Genomic DNA, 22,135 nt, shown 5'->3' with positions numbered 1-22,135 from the left:
AGCTCGCTCCTTCCTTTAGTGCACATCCCCAGCAGCTTCACGGCGAAGGGTACGCAGACTAAACATCTGAAAATACCTTTGATCTTCATCTATGCTCAGTTAATAGTTTGGATGTAAACTCTCGGTTGGAAAACATTTTCCCTTCAGAATTTGAAGCATTGTTTCATCACTCCCAGGGTGGTTGTGAGAAAAGCTAGTGAAACTTTTAGGATCTTCTTGGTTCCCAAGGTTCTGAAGTTTCACTGTTAATGGAAATTAGGTGGGTGTGTGGCACTGGGCACCTGATGGCATGGACCCTTTCGATCTGGCACTGCATGTCACTGAGTACCAGGCAATCTTGGATTCTGATTTTTATTTCCTGCCCTCTGCTGTCTCGGGAACTCCCCAGTTATTCAGATATTGGGTCTCCTGCACTGATCCTCTAGTTTTCCCATCTCTTTTTCCCTATTTTCCCCCTCTGACTTTTTATTCAACTTTATCTTCGAACCCTTTTGTTGGTTTTTCATTTTTGAGTTCTTTTTTTTTGTCCTCAGGTGTCCCTTGTTTTTTAAAAAAATATATCCTGTTTGGTTTCATGGTTGCAATGTATTTTTCGACTCTGAAGATATTAATGACACAGTTAAGTTTTGGCCTGCATGGTCTCTATGGACATTTTTTTCTGTTTTGTTGTCTTGGACTCTCTTTTGGGTTGGAGGCTTTCCTCCGGTTCCTGGTGCTGCCTGATTGTCTGCACACGTGTAAGAATGGGGACACTCCGTGACTCAATATAGCAGTCAGCTGTGTCTTCGCTCAGGGTCACCAGGCTGATTGGCGGTGAGGAGAAGATCTTCAGGACTTGGCTGGTGGGGTTCCCAGGAGAATTCCTCCAGCCTGGGGGTTACGACCTGGCTGCCAATCCTGGGAGTTAGCTGCATGGGGAAGAGAGCTGGCCTGGGCTGGTGGGGTATGTCTCAGCTTCCTGTATAAATCTCCCTTTTATATTTCTCTTTTCCCCACAGCTGGGTTTGGTGGACCTCCGTCCAGAGACTGTCTCTATTTTATCTTTTCCAGAGAAAAGCCCTGCAGACTTCTGCTTAGGTGGGGAGGGGCAGTCACTTAGCTGGGTGGTGGGCGGGGGGAGGGAGAGCCTGGCACTCTCACCTGCTTCTCAGATTTTCAAGCTACCCTCTTTAATTTTGCTCTCCCCTGCTTCCCGAGCTACCTGGCCCTCGCGCTCTCTGCGTCTGCACAGTTCTCCCAAAACTTTGCAGTTTCCCCAACCGCCAGCTGAAGATTCAGTGTCCAGTGCCCGCCAAGTCTATGCCACCGAAACACCTGCTTTGCACCTTCCCCATTCGTAGTGCTGCTCCTTCTCTCTCATTTTCTCCATTCTTATGGGCCTTAAAAAATTCCTTTCACAGCCGTTTTAGAGGGTTTAAGGAGACAACAAGAGTAGAAGAGGGATTCAACCCACCATCTTTTCTGGTCATTCTTCCGATGTAAAGCTGGGTTGCCAGAGAGAAGGGTGTGGACTGTAAGAGCCTTGTTCCGGCAACAAATGCTGGCCGTTTTCTAGCAGCAGGCATGGCCCTCCGTGCTGGACACTGTCGTTAACGAGGGGCTCTGCAGGCAAATGTTCTCTGGGGTTTTCAGCACAGTGGGTCATTCAAATCACAAACACACTCGATGTGGACATTTGGAGACTCCCGCCACCCCCTGGACAGAGACATTTTGAAACTGCAGCCCTTCCCTGTGGATTTGATTTCCTCTGCAGGCTTCTCCAGAACAAAGTTACAAAAATACCTCCTTATATAAGTTTTATTTTCAAACACAAAGATCGTTAATCTTCTGGTGGTGGTTTTAGGATGGTGTGAAGGGGTGTCGAATAGTTTTCCCCAAATGGAAGCCAATTCACCCAACACTATGTACGGAGAAGACATTCCTCGCCTCTCTGATTGCAGTGCCATCCCTGTCACCAGCTGAGCTCCCCTGGGTTTTTACTAAGGCATCTCGCAGACCCCTGCCCAGGATCAGGGTCTCCAGGCGAGGATTCCAACCATGGAGTTCGAAAGCACCGCCTTAGAGCATCACCCCCAGGCTGGCCTGAGGACCAGCAGCATTGGGGCCACCTGGGAGCTTGCTAGAAGATACACTTCTTGGGAGCCACGCCAGACCTGCTGAATCAAAAGCCTGGTGTGGGGGGAGTGGGGGGGGGCAGCACTGTGTTTTCACTAGGCCTCTGGGCGATTCTGATGTTGGCTGCAGTCTGAGAATCACTGAGGCCTGAGTGTGCGACGAGGCCATGCTGCTGCTATGACCACAGCACAGATGGTGGAGCTGTCTTGGCAGTTAATGGTGAGCGCTGACGCGAGCCTTGTGTTCAGCTCACTTTCTCCAGCCCTGTTTTCCTGTCTGCTGTCAGGGGATTGGTATCAGATTTGCATAAAGATGACACACACATGACAGGGTGGGAAGTCATAGCTTCACCCCCGGCTCCCGCATACTGCTAAGGGCTGAGGGCTTCTCGTGCTGTTGGAAGGGCCCAGAAGGAAGTGCTGGGCACAAGCCCCAGGGGGGGCCCTCTCCTGCCCAGGGGCCCCCTTCACTCTCTCCCGGGTTGACCTTGGTGGGCAGGACACATGCCTCTAGGCTAAGGCACTCACTGTTCTGGAGGCAAACAGGTGGTTTCCCTCACTTCCTGGGTTCTGTTGAGGGGTGGGCGGGGCCGGTTCAGAAGATGGCCCTGATCGGGATCAGGTGTGCCCACCATCATGCCCACCATCATGCCCATTTCGATCGCGGGGAAGTCTCAGCTGCTCCCGTCCTGCCTGGTGAGGCCCTCAAGACACAGCAGTGACATCGCCAGGGAAGTGGTGCTGCTCCAGCCCAGAGTCAAGTGCCACCACCCCAGAGGCTGTGGGGACCCCGTCTTGGGGAATCAGGGAGGGCTTGCTGTGAACAGTCAGCTGGGACCTCCGCCCCCCCCCCCCCCCCCCCCCGATGGAAGTCAGATCTGTACCTTGCAGCATTCCGCCACCTGCTTCCTCAGCACTTCCTCAGTAAGTGGCCTGCGGGCTGGGTTCCACGGTGGGGTCAAGGCTGTGACACACCCAGGGTCTCTTCCCTCTCAGGTAATGGGGGACAGGGTTTCGGGGTGCTCCCTCTGTGGTACCCGACTCCAGGATTCTGGCACAGGACTCCGAGGTACCTGAGTGTCTCCTACCTGCTTGTCCTAGGATCATCCGGGTAATTCCCGGGAAAGTTTCCCGTGAAGCTCAGGCTAAGGCCTCCTAGGGTGGACCTGAAAAATGGCCTTACCAGCTGCCCACGTGACCCCTCTCAGCAAAGTGGGAACCACGGTTCCACAATGGGCATAGGAGCTTTGGAAAAGTGGGGAGGTTGAGACCTTTGAAGGTCTATGAGTGAACCGCCTTCCTGGTCTTGATAACTCTTTCAGTCACTCACTCTCTTGTCACTCCCATGGTGACTCAGACGACTGGTTTCTTGCTCACCCAGCCAGGGTGCTAGGGTTTTGCTGCCAACTCTGGGGCCCCACCCTGGGTCGTAGGCAGCTGTGAGTGGGGTCATGATGAGGTTAGGACACCTACTTTTTTTTTTTTAATTTTTTTTATTGGGGAATATTGGGGAACAGTGTGTTTCTCCAGGGCTGGTCACCTCCAAGTCATCCTTCAATCTTAGTTGCAGGGGGCACCGCCCGCCATCCCACGTGGGAATTGAACGGGCAACCTTGTTGAGAGCTGCCCTCTAACCAACTGAGCCATCAGGCAGCCCCTCCCCCAGCTCAGCTGCAGCTCGTTGTCTTCAGTCTAGTGTGGAGGGCGCTGCTCACTGGCCCATGTAGGAATAGAATGGGCAGCCCTGCTGTTCAGCCACCCGGCCGCCCGCCAAGGACACCTACCTTCTGAAGACACCTACTTTCTTAGGTGGGCTTTGTCTTCCTGGTGCCAGCACAGACTGGTTGATAAAGGTGGACTCACATGGGTGCAGGGGTGGGGTGAGGGGCTCAGCTCCCACCTCTGGACACCCCCACGGAGTTTAAGGCCTCAGTGAGACCTAAACTTCCCTCATCTTGGAAGGAGAGCATTAGCCTGCAGATTATGGATCCTTCTAGAAACAGGCGTTGCTGGAGTAGAGGGGCGGATCTGGATAGAAACAGCTGAAAGAGTTTGCTAGAAAGTGCTTCCCTTTGGGGTAGGGCAGCACCTGGCATGTCCAAACACATGCGGGATTTTGAGAAAACAGAATTGTTTGAAAAGGCTTTATTTCCTGCTCCTGTTCTAGGGGTGCCGGCCACTCCCTTGCACGCCGATGGGGCCATGTGGGATGTTTGTGCGTTTCAACATTCCTAGTAAAACTCGAGCAGGGCGGGAGCAAACAGCGCCGGAATGGGGGACAGGGTTTCGGGGCGCTCTGGGCCTTGCCTCCCACCGCCGCCCACCTCGGCCCGCGGCCCCGGGCTGGGCCGGACCGCCAGTGGGGGGCGCTTGCTGCCGCGCCGCCGTCCCCGCCCGCACAGCCGGATCCCGCCCGCAGCCGGCGCGGACACAGGCGGCGCGGACACACGGGCGGTGGCCGGAGTGGGAGCAGCGGCGGCAGGTGAGCGCGGTGGCGGCGGGATCCGGGTGGGGGAGGCGAGGCTGCCGCCCGGGCCCGAGGGAGCGCGCGTCGCGGGTCTGGGGCCCGCGATACGCCTGCCCACCAGGTCCTCGGGCCCCGCGCCGTGGCGGGTGTCAGCCTGGGGGGTGTCTGTGGGTTCCTCGCCCAGCCGGGCCCCACCCGGGCGGAGGGCAGGCTGTAGGGCCGGCGGCTGGGCCGGCCCCTCCCCTCCCTTGGCTGCTTTCCGGGGCTCCAAGAAGGGGGATTGTGGTGGGGTGGCGGCCAATTGGGACCCCAGCCCCACGGGGCCACCCCGCCTCCCTCTAGTCCTGCTTGTCTCCTGCTGAAGTCTGGGGTGGGTCTTCCCAGAGGTTCCCTCCCCTGTCCCTGTCCCCCTCCCAAGGCACTGCAGGAGACACGTCCCAGACAGGGCCCCAGCTGGCAGGAATTCCCTAACCCCACTCTCCCGACCAGAAGACTGAGACCTGGCCGAGGCTCTGTGCTCCGCCCGGGACCCTAACCCTCGGGCCATTCTCTTGCAAAGACTGTTGGCTTCCAAAGGCAGCGAGGGTCTGGTTTTCCAGTTTCCCAGACGTGGACAAGGGGGGGACGGGGGACCCCGGGGGCCAGGTCGATATATAGCTGACGCTTGAACAGCCCGGGTTTGAACTGCTGAGGTCCACTTATATGTGGATTTTTTTCAATAAATATACAGTCGGCCTCCGTATCCCCATGGTTTGTCTCTGCTTATTCAACAAACCGCCCATGGGAAATGGAAAACAGTATTTTCCATACCCGAGGTTGGGAATCCGCGGATGCGGAGGGCCGACTGCGTGTTTCGGTCTGGCTGTATGAATTGTTCTACTCCATTTTATATAAGGGACTGATACTGGTATTGGGAAGGGGGGGTCCTGGAACCAATCCCCCCAGATGCCAGATTATTGTTAAGTTTGGGGGGGTGTCAGAAGTTATACATGGATTTTCCATTGTGTGTGGGGGTGGACGCCTCTAACCCCTGCTTGTTCAAGGGTAAACTGTGGTCTGTTTAAAGTAAAAACAGCTCAAGGGGAGGGGGCTCAGTGAGGACAAGAGCCGGGCTTGAGGCTGGAAGCAGGCCAACCACAGCCGACAGCGAGCAGGCCCGCTCACCAGTTAAAGGGGGGGTATAGGTAGGAGAGTGGGCCAGGCTGTAGCCCCTGACTTGGATTCCCCCTGGGGAAACCCCACCTAAACTTTCACATTAAGGAGACAGGCAAAGGTGGCAACAGCCTGGTTGGGGCCAAGATGTGTGGCCTGGAGGTGTCCCTCATGGTTTATACCTTGGGTCCCCGCTTTCAGAGGCCAGAAACTCATGTTCTTTCCAAGTCCCAGAGCCAAAGCTGGAAGTGAGTTTGGACCCATTACTAGAAGTAGAACCTTCAAGATAGGGACCACAGGTGCCCTGTGTGGTTGGACTTTGCCTAGAATGACCGGTTTTAGGTTTGGGGTCCTCATCACTTGCTGAAACCTGGTCCAGAGTGATGCTCAACAGAGGAATGAATGAATGACCAAGAAGATTGCAGTGGTTTCAGGATTGGGCAGGTAGGGGCCTTGGGCTCTGAGATGAGGAGGCCCTGGCAGTTACACAAGGGCACGTGCCCTCGTAGGACCGGGGGCAGGAGGCAGACCCCAGGTACGGTGAGGAGGCCCCACAGGAGCGGCCAGCTGGGTCTGGGGAACAGAGGTGGGCAGCCTCGTGCATGGCGAGTTGGGTCCACAGGGTGCCTTTGGAGCTTCCCCACACCCTGACAAGTGCTGAATGCTCAGGATCCTTGGGGCCAGGTCCTCTTCCCGTAGCCCTCTGTACCTCAGGCTTTCGGGAAGGGGTGCTCTTGGGCCTTTTATGGAGGAGGGCAGGGAGAGGTGGGAGCCCTCCAGTTTCTGAGGCCAGATTGCTTACAAAGCTGTGGCATGTTCTTTCCATTGTTCGTTTCTGGGAGTTAGGGCTGGAATGATCAGCCCAGTTTACAGGTGGGAAACCTGAGGTCATCAAAGGGGTCTAGCAAGTTAGGCCTGGAGCGGCACTAGGCCTGGCCTTCCGGCCTTCCTGTGGCTTTGGAGGAATCTGTTTGAGGATATATTGGGAGCCTGACCCTACCCCAGCAGGCAGAGTCTCAAGTGGGCCTGTTAAATCCCCCCCCACCCCCTGGTCAAAACACACTGCCTGCCCACCTCTCCCTGCTATTCCTGCTCCAGTCCCTGGGGCTGCTCAGGCGCTTGGTTGCTGACCCCCCCCTCCTGGATCCCCTTCCTCTGTAGGGGGCACAAAGGAACTGCTGAGTGTTGGTTGGGGGGTTGGATAGTGACTTATGTTGACTCCAGCAAGGGAGCTCGAGTGGCCTTCCTGTGCCTGGGTAGGGGCAGAGATGAGTTCCGCATGGTCACTGCCCTTCTAAGCCCACTGGCCAACAGAGGAGATAAAGTGTTTGTACCTTGTCCCCAAACACCTCTGTAGAGAGACGCTCGCACAGCAGGCCAATCTGCGCACTGGGCACTGGGGAAGGACGGGGCCTCATTGGGGTGTCTTTGGGGAATTTGTTGATAGATCATCTTATTTATTTATGCTTTCTGTATTTTCAAAATTGTCTACAGTCAGGAAGAAAAGCAAAACTTTATTCCTTTTTTGTTCTGGAAAAGTTTCAAGAACAGTTCTGCTGCTTCTGAAACTCGGAATTGGGTTTGCAGGTGGGGTCGGGAGGCCGTGGTAAACTTCTGAATTGAATCTGGTGCCCAGTGGGAAGGTCCTAGGACTCTGAGATATTTCAGTACAGATTCGCCTCAAAACCTCGCTGCATGGCCTGGAACTCGGTCTCCTTGGCATTGTCGCCTCTCCCACTGCACTCGCTGGTATCTGTGGCTCATGATTTACTGTTGGAAAACTATCTGATGGGGGCTGGCTGGTGGGTGGATGATGGCAGCCCATCTCGGGCGGACACCAGGCCAGGGGTGATGGTGGCAAGGTTGGTGACAGCCTCTAGGCCCTGAGCCACCCACGTTTGGGAACCAATGACAGTGGCTTCCCAGGCTGATGCTCCTGGCTTAGTAGGGGCTCTGGGCCCCAGAAGAGCTAAGGATGCCACATCCTTTTGGGTCCTGAGTTTGTGGGATCTGCCCTCAGGGAGGGTCCTTCTCTTATTTGCGGCCCTTTCTGCTCCCTGCTGTGAGAGCTCCATTCCCTCCCCCTCCAGCCCTTGCCTTTCCTTCTCTCTGTAAACCCTTCCCTTCCATGCAACTCCCAGCGTGTATCTTAGAACATGCTCAGCCCCTCTTGGACAGCTGACCGCAGGGGCCGCCTTTCATGCTGGTGGCCTGTGGGTCAGAGACATGACCTGGCGGCCCTTCCAACTTCAGGCTCTGGTTCTGGGCTGTGTGCCTTCCTCTGCTTTTTGGATGTGGGCATTTGGGCCTGGACTGTCACTTTAAGAGGGGGAAAAAGGAAAGGCAGGAGCTGCTGGTTCCCTGTACTGCCCTCTTTGTCCTCCAGCTTGTATAGGGGGCCCTGCAGGATGGCGTGGTGGGCACTAGGTCAGGGCCAGTGCCAGCTGAGGGGAGCTGGCAGCAGGAGGCCCAGTCTAGCCAGTATGTACATAGGACACCTCTCCTTCAGTAAAAGAACACCTGCTGAGTGCATGGCTGTGAGCAGCAGTCCAGCGGTTTGGGGTGGGGGATAGGGAGGTGGGGTGGGTGCTGAAAAGCGCTGTTTTCAGTTCTTAACAACAAAGGCTACTATTTGCAAGCTCCAGAGAACAGGAACACAGGCTCTGCAGGGAACCCCCTGGGCTTGAATCCCAGCTCAGCATTTCCTAGCTGTGTGGCTTTGGGTGAGTGTTTCAACCTCTCTGACTTCAGTTTCTCGTGTATAAAATGGAGACAATAAGAACACAAAGCTCAAAGGCCAAGGAACAGTTCCAGATTAAAGGAAAGCAAAGAAATGTGACAACCAAATGCAGTCTGTGAACTTGGGCTGAAAAATATTGCGACAGTTGATGAAATTGGAAATGGGCTGTAGATTAAAGTATTGTATCAGTGTTAAGTGTGCGCGAGGGCCCGGGGGCCTGCAGGGGACGACGAGGAGCCAGAAGCTTTGTGAGTCCAGCCAGTTGTGTCCTGTCATGTTCCCAGTCCTCCCTGCCACCCACCTGCAGCCCTAAACGTGCACCTGGCTCTTCAGAAGGGGTGCTGGGTGGTGTACGCTCCCTATGGGGAGCGTACAGGCGGAACTCACAGAGGGTCCCAGGCTGCAATCTTCATTTTCGTTTGGTGTGTTAGGTGGGCAGTGTTCTCTCTCTCTCTCTCTCTCTGCCTCTTCCTATAAAATGGGGGTAGACGGCCTTACTGGAGTGACGTCAGGACTAGAGACTGGCATGGCTGCCTGGAGTAGTGGCTCTGAGCGCATGACTGTTCACACCCCTGGTTCCCCACTGGCCTGGGCACAGGGTCAGTAGGTGCCCAGGAGGGGAAGGAATGAGCCAGTGGGTACAGGCGGTGGGGGAAGCAGGCATTGTGTCGCTGACCCTGCCGATGGGCTTTGCCGTCGCATCTCACAGAGCAGGGAACAGGCGTAGTGAAGGAGATGGGAGCTGCTCCACTTAGTGAGTTTAGTGTACGACAGATAGGGAAACTGAGGCTCAGAGAGGCAGTGTGGCTCAGAGGTCCCACAGCCAGGCAGCTTCTGCCTCCTGGGCCATGGTGCTGAGCTATATCCCTGGGGAGGAGGAGAAAGTCAGCTCATTTCTTACTTTTAAACGGCTTTGTGTTAATTACAGAAATGATTCCCATTATTGAAAAATCAGAAAATCGAAGCAATAAAGTGGGAAAAATGCCAGAATTTGTGCTCTTTGAAGTTACCATTAATGTGTACATCCTCTCAGATGGCTTTTGGTTTTTTTTTAAACACATGACAAGAAAAACGATTGAGCATCACAACTGTCCTTATTGTCACCTAAAGGGAGGTTCCATCTGTCCAGCTCGCCTCGGGCTTTGTGGGTAGAATTGTGGGATCCTCAGACATCAGGCTCACCCCACATGTGGTACACAAGGAGCTTGGCGGATTTTCTCGTCCCCTATTGCTGGTCTTTAGGTTGTTTCCAGTATTTTTGCAGTTAGAGCACTGCACTGAGTAGCTAGTAGTCTGCTGATTGCATACATTGGGGATCTTTTCTGTAGGCTCAGTTAAGACTGGTCCAGTCCTCAACTTTGTGGGGCCTGCAGACTAGACGCAGGTTTGTGGTCAGGCTGCGTCTGGGGACGTGGAGGTCTCTGGCACCAAGAGCTCTCTGGCACCGGTAAACTGCTTTGTGGTCAGAGGATGAGACTGGGAGGGGCTCCTGCGAGAGGGCTCTGCCAGGAGAGGGGTTAAGATGCCAGCCCAGGCTCCTGTGAGGGCGGTGGGGGGAGGTGAAGGAGGAGGTGGCCTCTTCTCCAGGCTGGCTGATGATGGAGCCTGGAGCCTGGAGCCCTGCAGCCCTGCACAGGGGCTTTCTGAGATCGAGTTTGCTAATCATGCTGGGGGGTCAGTTCAGTTTGGGAGCAGGGGTGGGGAGCTCTTTCCACCCCCACCCCGCTCCAGTGGGCAGCAGGGTTGAGGCTAGTTCTGTTGTTACCTGCTCTGAAACCCCAGATGAGTGAGTGGCCTTCCTTCTCAGGGCCCACACGCCTCATCTGTAGGAAGGAGCTGGAAACGACCCCTCGCTTGAGACTCAAATGAAACAACAGAGGCTAGCGCTCTTACCGTGGCGATGTCTCAGCATTTCAATGTGGAAAAATTAAACGTACACAAAGGAGGACAGAACAGGACAACCAGCCCCTCGTAGTCATCCCTGTGCAGCCCCGGTGTCCACTCTTGGCCAACCAGGGGTCTTCTCTACTCCCACACACTTCCCCCTCCAAACTTCCTATCACTTCATCTGTAAAAGTTGTAGGATATATTCCTAAAAGATAAGGACTGAAAACCCAGAATATTGTTCCCACACCTAACACTTAACAATATTCTGTAAGGTCATAACTACCCATTCAGTGTCCAAATTTCCACTTGTTTCATACACATCTCTCTCTATATATGTTTAGTGTTTTTAAAGTCAAGATCCAGATGAGGTCTACGTCATGGGATTTCATGAGATTTCTCCTCTTTCATTGGTGGGATTGATATTCACTGTTCTGTGCTGTGTTTGTTTTGGGAGGTGGGGTCCCTTTTCCTATAGTGAGCGCCCCATAATGTATACCACGTTCCTTACCCCCAAGCCTACACACTGGTGTTGCATCTGGAGGCTCTGCTTCAGTTTGGATTTTTCTTTCTCCTGAGAGCACATTGGAGACGGGGCTGCACGCTTGTGCTGGGGTGTCTGCCGTGCGTGGCTGCATCTCCTTGTGTTGTGCTGGCAGCCACCGGTGTTCAGTGGCTTGAAGATGGTAGGGTTTTGAGTGGTCATGAAAACATTCTATGTTCACCTGGCTACAGTGCCGCTGAGTTTGGCGTTGGGGAGAGAACTTCCAGTCTCTCAATAAGGCCATGTGTTTCCTTATTGCTTTTACTCGTTACCTTTTTAATTGCATAGTTGTGTATTTCATTAGCGAAAGCTGGAAAACAGACAGAAACGAGACCACTAATATGAAAATAAAACTGCTGAAATTCATGGTAACTCCTAAGATTTGGAGTCCATTCTTCCAGATTTTCTTGGGAACAAACAACAACGTATATGTGCACATGTGTGATGCTGAGAAGTGGAAGGGGGTGGAACTTCCTGCAGATCTGTGTGCTGCTGTTCTCACAGCTGGCACCTCCCCTTCCAGGATCTGTAGGGAGGGGCGTGGTCTCTTCCCTGCCCCTCAGTCGTTCACCTCCAGCTGGGTGTGGGAAGGACAGGCGTCCACGGGCATCCCCAGCTGCCAAGTTTTTCAAAGGAAATAAGGACTTTGGGTTGGCAGAGCAGCTCCTTTCACATCTGTTCTTTTAGGAACCTCTACTGTTGCTCAACATGCTGCCTGACCCTGGCTGCCCCTTTCCTTCTCCAAAGCCCTGGCGCCCAGGCTTGGCAGAGCCTGGGGCGTGAGTGCCAGCTCCCTGCCCGCCAGCAGACTATACCACCAACAGGATGTAGGGCTGTTCATCTCTCCTTCTTCTGGCATTGGAACCGGACAGGTGGCAGCCATTTAGATGTCTGCATAGGGAGACAGTAGCTGAGACGGGGGGCGGGGGGGCTGAGGTTGTTGGCCCAGATGCTGTTTACTTAGCACACGTGTTTCTCTGGAGTGGCTTTGAGGCTCACCCATCACCCCTTAGCACCGCCACTGATTAGGAGTCCGAAGGCCCTTGTTCCATCCTAGGACTTGTAACTGATGACCCCAGTGAGCCCCTTCTGCTCTGGAAACCCAGTTTCCTGCCTATTAAGTGAAGGGATGAGCCAGCCACCTCCACATGTTCCCAGCCTGGGAAGGGAGGGGACCCCAGCACACCCCCAAGCCCACAGCTGGGAAGAGGTGAAGGCAGAGGGGCTGAGGTGAGTCAATGCACTGGAATGCTGCTCCCCCCCACACCCCCCACACCCCCAGTGTGAAAAATCAATCTGGGAGGACAGTGAGTGACGGGACCACAAGTCTGTGCCTGCCTGAGCGAGGCTCTCCCAGGCGGGGTGAGCTTGAGGGGGAGTCGGGCTGCTGGCTGCACAGGGCAGGCTCTGGCTCTGTGTCTCTGTGTGCGCTCTCACGGGGAGAGGCTGGGTGCACATCCGTGTGGCAGAGATGTCGCAAAGCTGTCTTGAGTGCCTGGTGCTGGGGAGCGGTGGGTCTGATGGAAGAGAAGCGCAGGCTACAGTGAGAATGAGTCAGTCCGGTGGTGCCTGGGGCTGGGGGACCCGCTTCCAAGGCGCCTCAGTCACGTGGGTGGCACGGTGGTGCTGGTGGTTGGCAGGGACCTCGCCACAGGGCTGCTTGCGTGTGCTCACAACATGGTGGCTGGCTTTCCCTGCCCGAGTGATCCGAGAGGGAAGCCTCCATGTCTTCCTTGACCTCACACGTCACACGCTGTGTTTCTGCAACATTCTGTTGGTCATCTAGGTCGTGTGGGAGGGGGCTGTGCAAGGGCGTGACCACCAAGAGGCCAGGTCGTTGGAGGCTGGTTACCACAGTGCAAAGATGGCGCCAGCAGCTCCCAGCTCACACCCTACCAGCCTAGGGAAATGAGAACATTTCCCCCCAACACACTTTAAACAAAAGTCCCAGGACTGAATCTCACTGGACCACTTTGAGTCCTGTGCCCATTCCTCAATGGACACTGGTCACGGGCCCACTCTGGAGGGCCGGTTCCCCATAGGAGTAGGGAGCTGTCACCAGCGCGGAAGCAGGATAACAGTGTCTTCTATAGAGAGGCCTGTGGCACCGTGGTTCAGAGGAGGTGATGATGGGGCCCTGGGGAAGGCTTCCTGGAAGAGGTGGCATTTGTATTTGTCTTGGCAGGATAAGTACCATGTTTCCCCGAAAATAAGACCGGGTCTTATATTAACTCTTGCTTCAAAAGACGCATTAGGGCTTATGTTCAGGGGATGTCATCCTGAAATATCATGCTAGGGCTTATTTTCCAGTTAGGTCTTATTCTCAGGGAAACACAGTAGCGTTTTGACTATTCCGGGTGGCAGAAAGACCTGAGCCAAAGCATGGAAGAGGGAGGCAGAGGGATAGTTGGGGCGGGGACATTGGGATGGAAAGATGAGGAGGAAGAGCCGGGACATGGGTCAGGAAGCCCAGTGAAGCCGTGGAAGGCCTTGGACCAGGGCAGGCACGCAGCAGGGCCAGGAACTTGGGTTTGGAACCGAGAGAACATCCTCTGTCTGGCCTCCCTTGCCTCCAGCTTTAACTGAGCACTTACTGTGTGCCTCACGCACGTTTCTCACTTAACCCTCACACCCTCCCAAGCAGTTGGGTGACATTGTCCTGACTTTTACCGATGGGCTCCCTGAGCTGCCGAGATCGCTAACTCGGCCAAGATCACTTGATGGGGCTCTGACTCCAGCGCTCTTAAGCCTCTCCATCCCACTGGGACGAGGGGCTGGGTCGCGGGGGGTGGTGAGTCACCAGCCTGACGCTCAGACCTTTTCTCAGGTGTGCTGAGCCCCCAACACTCCATAAGGGAAAGAAAGAGACAAGGTGACGGTAGTGTAGATGGTTATTCCCCTGCTCACGCCCCTTCCCAGAAAACGGCCTGCCTGGCGTTCACAACGCACTGGGGTCCTGTGGGGTTTCTTCCCAAGGGGGAAGGGCTAGCCATCTGGGTTTGCTGAGTGGGGCCAAGCTGTTTGCTCAGAGCTTGGCGTAATTTGTCCCTTGGCCGCCTACCTTGTTTTGGGTGCAGTTTTATTCCTACTTGCCCACTGTTGCATGGCCTTGCCACTCTCTGCTGCCTGTGGCTGCCATGTACTAATCAGAGATTGGCCAGGCCATCTTTTTGGTCTGGGGTACCCCATCTTGGGTCCGTGCCTCCAGGGAGACCCCGAATCTTCCCCAGGTAGATGAGGTCTCTCTCCCCTGGGCTCCGGATTATGTATCTTTACTCATTGGTGCTTCTCCCAGATCTCTGTGCTATACCATCTTAACCTGGTGAGCATGTCTTAACCTGGGGCTTGGATGACAGGGGCTGTGTCCAAGTCATGTCAGTGTCCCCAGCACCCAGGAGGCCGGGTGTTGCTGAGTGGGACAGGAAAGGGTCAGGCTGTGCGTTGTGCCCTGGCGCCGTGAGGAGCAGAAACCAGTCTTCCCTGTCTGCTGCTGAGGGAGCCTGAGGTTGTCCCAGCTTTGGGTATGTTGGTCCAGCAGGTTTGGGAGCATTGAGTGCCAGGGCTCAGACACCTTGGGGGAGAGCAGCCTGCCAAGGAGGGTGGCGTGGGATGTGGGACAGCCCACTCCCCAGGAATGCCCATCCTCACTCCCAGGAGGGGCACGGTGTGCGTGGTGGAGAGCACGGGACACAGAGTCACGTAGACCTGACACTGAACCCTGGCTCTGCCTTTTCTTGGCTGTGTGTGCTGCAGTGAGTAAGTGGCCTCTCTGAGCCTAGCTTTCTCTTCTGTAGAAGGGGGGTGACAGCGGGCCCCTCTGCACGAGGCTGTGCACACTGCCAGTCAGTGTCTACATGCCAACCACAGAGTCCATCAGCCTGTGGGCACAGATCCTGCCTGCGGGGCCCCTGCCATCGGTGTGAGGGGTGCAGCAGGTCAGCAGGAAGGAGTCTGACCACTGCCTCCAGTGAGGAAATTGCTGGAAGAGAGGCCTGGGGAGGGCAGGAGGTGTTAGCTGGGATCATTGGGCCCTGTTCCCCACTTTGTTATTAAACGGTACAGTTTACTGTCAGGGTCAAAGGTAGAAAATGATCCCAGGACCCCAAATGCATGCTCAGAAGGGCCCTTGAGGACCAGGACGGGCTTCCCCTCTCTCTTGGGAGGTTTCTGCTCTTTGCTCCCCAACCGTTCCTAGTCGGCTGTCTCACCACTATGCTCCCCATGAACCCAATGGGGAAACTGAGGCCTGGCAAAGCAGAAGGGGAGCTGGGATTTGATTCCTGACCTCGTGGGGCCCATGGCTGCCCAGGTTCTCTGGGGGCGTCCAGCTTGGCCTGGCCCTAGCATGGGGCAGCTGCAGTGGACAGGCAGCAGGCTAGATTGGAGACCTTCAACCTCTCAGAGATGGATGAGGCCCCCGACGATGTGGGTGGGGAAACTGAGGCGTACGGCCTGTGTGTGAGTGGCAGAGCCAGGCCGAGGCTCTGTGCCAGGCTGCTCTCACCGCTAATTGCTCAGTGCCATGCGTTTACTCTCTGCCTCCAACTGTCATCTTGGGGCTTTTAATGGAGGTTTTTGGTGCTTGTTTTATTTTTACTTTTTGAAAATTGTTCCAGCGTAAAGCTCCCAATTTCCATGAAGTCATTGGAACCGGGAGCCTGGTCTGACAGCTCCCCCCACTCCTGTTGAGGGCTTTGCTGTGGCTGGGAGAGGGGCCCAGAGCACCCCGAGTGGCGCTGAGCTAAGGTTCAGCATTAGTCTCTGCCGCCCCCGCCTGAGCCGCCTGCCCACCGGAACAGGAAGCGGTGGGTCCCAGATGTCACTCACTCTCGTTAGGTAGCGGACGGAAGGAGCCTTCACATGTGTGAAACTGGATGCTGGCCAAGGAGGGGCCGGCGAAAGTTGGGCCACCTCCAAGCCGCCTCAGACCCTGGCCCCGCTGCCGAGGGGCTCTCTAGGAGAGCCAGGTAAAGCGGGCTGTGGGGACAGGATGCCATCTGTCCTGGCTGCCTGGGCCTAAGGGGACTTCTGGACAGCACCCCCTATCAGGCAGGCCTGACCTGCTGGTGGATGGACTAGGTCTGGGCTGGGGGTGGGGGAGGCTCTCAGAGCCTCCTGGGCAGATATCTGGGTATGGCAGCCCCTGGATAAAGGACCAGAGACAACTTGTCACCTTCGCAGCGTGACAGGAAGGTGCCATTATTACTGCAGTGTTATGCACTTGGCCTGTTGCATCTAGAATTCTGTGAACTACAGACTCTCAGATGTCCACATTTCTTTTCAAGGTTGTAATTTTACATCTACAAGTACACTCAACTTTCTCAATGACAGTAAAAATTAGCAAGGGAAGGGCAATTGAATTTATTTTATTAAGTTAAAAAAAATAAACAAAACCCAAACTCTAGAAGTGATGCCAAGAGCCAGAGGACCAAGATGCCTCAAGAAAATGGAATCGGCTCCCTTTCCCTCCAACCGCTCCTAACACAAGGCCCCGAGACCAACGTGGACCAATGGGAGGGGGTCCTTCTGGGTCTTTCTGCATGCTAATCAAGCACGTGCTCGCAGACACGGGGAGAAGCAGAAGCCTCTTTGCCCTGTGACTACATGGTGTTCAGGACAGCTGGCACTGCGAGCCTCCTCCCTGGAGGGGAGGGGGAAGCAGACTGCTGGGCTGGTCTCTGAGTGACAGGCCCCTGGTCCCGAGGCCTGGACAGGCACCTGGCGTCTGGGCTGGCTCTTCCTGGAATGGTTGTGTGGCCGTGGGCTGTCACTAGCTCTTGCTTGGTCCAGCCGTGCAGGTGGGCAATGTGAGGGGTGGCTGGACTCGCCTTTCTCAGAGTGGCGGCGCTGCTCCCCTGGGGGCCCTGGGGGGCTTTCAGCCTGGATGTGGATGAACGTGTTTAAAATTTGTTAGGTATTTATTTAACATGTTTCAGAAGAAAAACATCTGTAAATAGGACCTTGAATCTGTGACTTCATGAGTGTAGTTGGGCCTCAGACGAGGCTAAAGAAGATACTGGAATGAAAAGTGAGACCGAAGAGGAAATGTAAAGGGATGGGGTCTGCAGGAAATGCGGCATCTGCCAGGGGCGCCATCTGGGAGCCCTTCCTGACCAGGCTGCCCGGCTCCCCACCTCCACCTGGGCCCTGCGCTTTCTGGGGTTTTCCTGTGGCTCTGGGTGTGAGGTGTGGGTGTGGAGGCGGAGACGTTCTCAGATTGTTCCCTATTCTGGAACAATCAGTGGCACTTTATGGAAAAGAAGTGGCTGTTTACTGGTGGCCATTTTCTGGGGGTGGGGGCGAGGGGTGGTCTTGCAGGGCCTCTGTGCCAGGAGTGGGCCCTACCAGAATGGGGTCGGTACACGGAGCAGTGGACTGGGGCCGGAGTGTGGCCTCCAAACAAGTCACAGGTGCTTTTCAAAGGTCCAACTTGATGTCGCTTTGGGGACGTGGATCCCCCTTTACAGTTTGTAACAATTGGTTTAACCCGTTCTCTGCCTCTCTCACGCCCCTGTAGTGGGTGTCACTGCCCCCAGTTTGCAGAGAAGACAGCGGCCCAGCGGGGCACTGCCTTATCCTGGGTCACATAGCCAGCTGGGGCCTAGGGGCGTCCGCTCGCACACACTGCCTGTCATGGAGAGCTGCCATGTTTGAGGTGTGGTGTTGGTTTGGGATGCTGAGCCCGTCTGTGGGGAGGCTGATGGGACAGGGTTGAACAGGGGCTCTGGGTGGCTTTGGGGGGCGAATGAGGTGGGGAGGGGCTTCACTGGCAGAGTGAGGAATCAGATTCCTCTGAGGGAGCCCCTGGCTGGGCCTGGCCTGACCCATGTTCTGCACCCACTGCGAGTGGCTGGGCAGTCAGGGCTGTGCACTGGGCTGCTGCCACCACTGGGAGGTGGATGAATCGGCCCTTTGGGTTTCCCATGACTTGCCATCCGCCACCACGGGGGATCATCCAGAGGTGGCTGGTGGCCTCAGCGCCGTCCCTCACCACCTCCCTCCTCCTATCCTGGAGGGAGGTGGTGCGGGGCGCCTCCACATTGAGCTGGTGGCAGCTCCCCATAGCCTGCTGCCCAGGCAGAGGGCAATGCTTAACCCGCTGGGAGAGTTCGGGGCCTCTGAGGTTAGCAGGCAGAGCGGGTCACACTTGACGCCTGGATCAGAGTGGCTGAGTCTGGCCTTTTGTGGGGTCAGGTTTCAGAGGTTGGGAGAGAAGTGCTGATGGTGGACCTTTTGGGCGTTTACTGTGTTTAAAAAGACTTCTGTAGCCAAGAGCTGGGAGTAAGTGTAGGTCAGTGAATGAGACCACCGCGTCTGAACAGCAGCTGGAGAAGCAGGGGTCTCCGGGAGGCCGTCGGGTCCGCCCCTGCCTCTGAGCAGAGCTGGAGGATGCTCAGGTCGTGGTCTGGGCTCAAGCCCCACTCTGCCCCGCCCAGCAGTGTGAGAAGTGAGCAAGGGACTGAGCGGCTTCTTGCATCTGTGAGGTAGGTTGTTCCTGGCACCCTGTGTGACAGGTGGTCGGTCATAGGATCAGACGAGGGGATGCAAGTGCTGGAGGTCATTGTCATCGCTGTCATGTGGCTGGTGTGGGAATCTGCTGTCCGTCCTGCCTTGGGTGGGAGCGTGGACATGTCGACAGCCATCAGTGTCCAGCTTGACCTGCCATTGTGCACAATTTCACAACCGGCCACGTCATGGCTGGAGTGTCTCCCAGTCGTGGGCGCAGACCTGTTGGGCAGAAGCAGCTTCCATGCCTGCTCTCCCCTTCTCCCTATGCGCCCTTCTAGGTGTGGGGTCAGGTGGATGGTAAGGTGTGGGGCCAGAGGTGAGCTCAGCTCCTCTGTGGTGACCCTTCTCTCTGTGACACCTGGGGCTGTCCTTTCTCCTGTCATCTGCTGACTTCTTTGACAGGTCTAGTTCATGGGCGTTTTCTGAGCACCGTCCAAGTGCTGTGCTAGGGAAATAAATCCGAGCCGACCTGTTGTTTGGGTGGGTGGGACGGCTGACCTCGGGCCCGGTGAAGAGGCCTGTCGGGCTCCCGGTTCCTCTAACACACGTGTGATCATGCTGTGCTGTCTGTGTCGTCGGGACCCCTTCTGGATTCCGGGGCCCTCCCGATCCTGGCCTCTCTCCTAGGGCCTCTCAGGCTCTCGGGACCAGGCCCTGATTGGTCAGCAGACTGGATTGCCCCTCTCCTGCCTTTGCCCGTGCCATCCCCTCTGCTTAGAGTGCTTGCCCACGTTGTGCCCCTCTTGGCTAGGGTCACGCCTGTGAGGGCTCCCCCTTCAGGGCTCCGTGAGCTCAGGAGAAAGGGGCTCCAGTGTGTCTGCTCCTGAGGCGCCCACCTGGCCCCCTCCCCCCTCAGCTCTGTGTTGAGCCTCCCTCTCACTGGCACCAGTGCTGGGAGACAGCAGAGGCACCCTCCTCTCCCCACCCCCCCTTTGTGCCTCTGTCTGCGCCCCTCCCACACTGACCAATGGGAGGAATTCCTCTGCGACTATGTCTGGGGGAGAAGAGGCAAACCGAGGTCTTTGTTGCAGGAACCCCAGTTCTCAGCCACGTTCCTGGCCCCCAAGGCCCACCGCCTCTCGCTTCCTCCTGGGCCCGGCTGGAAGTGATGGGGGCAGGAGAGCTCATGACGCAGGAATGTGGCTCTGGGGTTGGTAGGATGGCAGGCCTGGCTTCTGGGGAGCATGAGGCCCCAGGGGTTGTGTGCAGGGGGTGGTGCCACCACCCACCTCTCAGGACCCAGAGTACCCCAACAGAGGCTCTTTACCATGATCCAGGCCCTTCTTTGCCACTTCAGGGACCTTTCCCGCCACATAAAAGTGGCGCAGTCTCAGTACCTCAGGGGACACTGACTTGGGTCAATGGTTCCTGGCATCCCTGACTGGCCGAGCAGGGAGAGGCCCAGCCGCCTGGGGAGCCTGCACAGATGGGGAAACTGAGGCCCTGAGGGTTCCACAGCCTCTGGCCTAGTGTGAGTTTTCCTGGTTGAAGCTGTGATGGAGGCACATTTCCCCTGGTCTCAGTTGGTGTCGGGGGTGTGGGACCCCAGCTATCCCATCCTCCTGGCCTCAGTCTCTCCATCTCTGCAGTGGGCAGGTTAACTCCATCTCTTTATAGTTCCCTGCCGTGTGGGCCGGTTGGCTCTGCCCATCCCTGCTCCTGGCCTCCCACATCTGTCTCTTCGGCCTTCCCTCTCCAGCCTTTGAAGTCTGGCAGAGGTGCTGCTTCCCGGGCTAATGGGGAAGCATGTCTTCTGAAACAGCTAGACCTCTGGAGCCACCGCTCAGGTGCCCTGGGGAGGGGAAGCCTTAGTGCCAGGCAGGGCCGGGGCAGGAGCCAGCACTTCCCATCCCTTTGTCGGCCCCCTATTGGGGCAGGGGAGCAAGGGAAGAGAAGAGCTGCTTTTAGGGGGCTGACAGGAAGTGAGACCAAGACGTCTGGGACTTGAAGTGTGTCCCCCAGTGTCTGTTGATGTCAGGGCTTCTCCAGCTGCCCACCCCTGTGTTTGGGATCAGGGAGGTGACCCAGGGTGATGGCACTCCTTGTGTGCCAGCCTCTGTGTGAGGCCCTGAGCACTAGGTGCCATTATCAGTCCATTCTGGGAGTGAGGAAACTGAGGCCCAGAGAGGTTAATTAGCATGGCCATGGTCACACAGCAAATCTGATGTGGAGCTGGGGTTCATACCTGTTTGGTCTCAGAGCCTGTGCTCTCAGCCTCTAGGCTTTCCTGCCTTACCCACTGCCCTGTGTGAGGCTGCATCATTGACCACCTGGCATTTCTTTTTCTCAGGTGGCTCATTTATCACAATCTCTCTCCTTTCTCCCCCCAACATGTGCTCTGCAAGGGACCCCGCGTGTGTCTTGCTTGTTGTGGCCTCAGCACCTCTCCCGTCCAGTACCTGGCATGGGCAAGAGCCAGTGAGCACCTGATGGGTGGAGGTGTGGGGCTCCAGGGGCCTGTTTCCCTGCGGTAGAAACAGCATAGCAAGGTCGGCCTCCTTCCATGTTCAAAGTTTCTGGGTGTATGAGGAGTTTTTATAGCTATGAGGTCATTTCACTCCCAGAACAGGCTGGGGAGCGGGATACGTTTTCATCCCCATCGCTCAGGTGAGAAACTGAGTCCGGATAGGCAGGTGACCTGCCAAAACTCATGCAGGCAGCATGAGGGCGGTAGGGCTGGGGCCCAGCCCCTGACTGCCAGGTTGGTACAGGCTGTATTTGACCCAATCCATGGAGTTCTGGTTTTGCGTGTCCCCTATGTGCCAGGTGGTATTGGGTCGTGGAAATTGGGCAGTACATGGCCAGACATCAGCCTCGGGGAGGGACAGGCCAGGCGCAGTAAGAAGTGTAGGCACCAGGGACACGGAGGCAGGCTTTGTGTCCAGATTAGGAAAGGATTGGGCTGCCCTCCTGGAGGAGGTGGCAGCTGAGCCTGGCTCTGAAGGGTTGGCAGGAGTTTGCCAGACAGATGGAGTTTGGGGGTGGGGAGGCAGGCAGTGCTTTTCGGCTGCCAGAGCCTGGAGACCAAAGGGTGGGGCTTGTTTGGGGAACAGAAATAAGTCAAATCATGCAGCCACGAAGAAGGCCTTGGGAAGCCCCAGAGGAGTTTTTTGGCCAGGGACTGAGCAGGACGAACTTGGTATTCTCGGGCTCCCGGACAGGTGCGTGGAGCCCTGGGGGACTATCCCAGGGGCCTTGGGTTTGGGGAACATGGGGGTGCTGGGACTTCCTGTGCCCAGTTGGAGTCTGGCTCCCAAAGGCAAGAGTGTGTGACCTCGGGTGAAGCAAAGCGCGAGTGACCTGAGATTGGGGCTTGGCTCCAGGGTTGGCTGTGGGGAGGGCCTCCCGAGCCCCTGTGTGGGTGCAGCTCCGGAAGCCAGGCTGTGGTTTGGAGCAGTTAGCTGGGCCTGCTTCCCCTGCAGAAGGGCTCTTCCGGGCCCTGGGCTGGGCTTCACCAGGTAGCCCCGCACCCCTCTCCTGCCCCACGCATGCCCCCTTGGCCTCCCTCAGGTTCTCAGGAAGCTGCAGTGAAGTGAGGCCTCAGCCCGGTGGATTAGGGCTGGGTCCTGTGGTGGCTCTTGCTGCAGGAGCCAAACTGGGGGTCTCTGGGCTAGGCAGTGGCTTCAGGGCACAGTGATACTTGCTGAGCTCCACGGATGTGCAGGGGCGGTCATGGCTCCCAGCATGGACTGCTGAGCTCTGGGTGGAGGTGCCTTTCCCACCAA

At 56.3% G+C, this 22,135-nt stretch overlaps 1 protein-coding gene across 11 annotated transcripts in view; it reads left to right on the top strand.

Annotated features, from left to right (window-relative positions):
- Positions 1-22,135, top strand: part of ADCY7 (adenylate cyclase 7) — a 65,564-nt gene that overhangs the window by 6,173 nt on the left and 37,256 nt on the right. For 4 of the 11 annotated variants that reach the window (XR_016022109.1, XM_074314921.2, XM_074314920.2 and 1 more), the window contains exon 1: positions 21,446-21,571. The exons of 2 other annotated variants lie outside the window; for them this stretch is intronic. The gene's annotated coding sequence lies outside the window, so the exon portion shown is untranslated. Of the gene's footprint in view, positions 1-3,017; positions 3,039-4,351; positions 4,597-15,715; positions 15,869-21,445; positions 21,572-22,135 lie in introns of those variants that run through there. 5 more of the 11 variants (XM_088800358.1, XM_088800355.1, XR_016022112.1 and 2 more) reach the window with 5 other exon arrangements.

The sequence above is a fragment of the Rhinolophus sinicus genome, chromosome 8 (assembly GCF_057876585.1).
Source record: "Rhinolophus sinicus isolate RSI-liver-muscle chromosome 8, RSI-T2T, whole genome shotgun sequence".
NCBI classification, from domain to species: Eukaryota; Metazoa; Chordata; class Mammalia; order Chiroptera; family Rhinolophidae; genus Rhinolophus; species Rhinolophus sinicus.
Note: the sequence above shows the minus strand (reverse complement) of the source record. Positions and strands in the feature narration are given on the sequence as shown.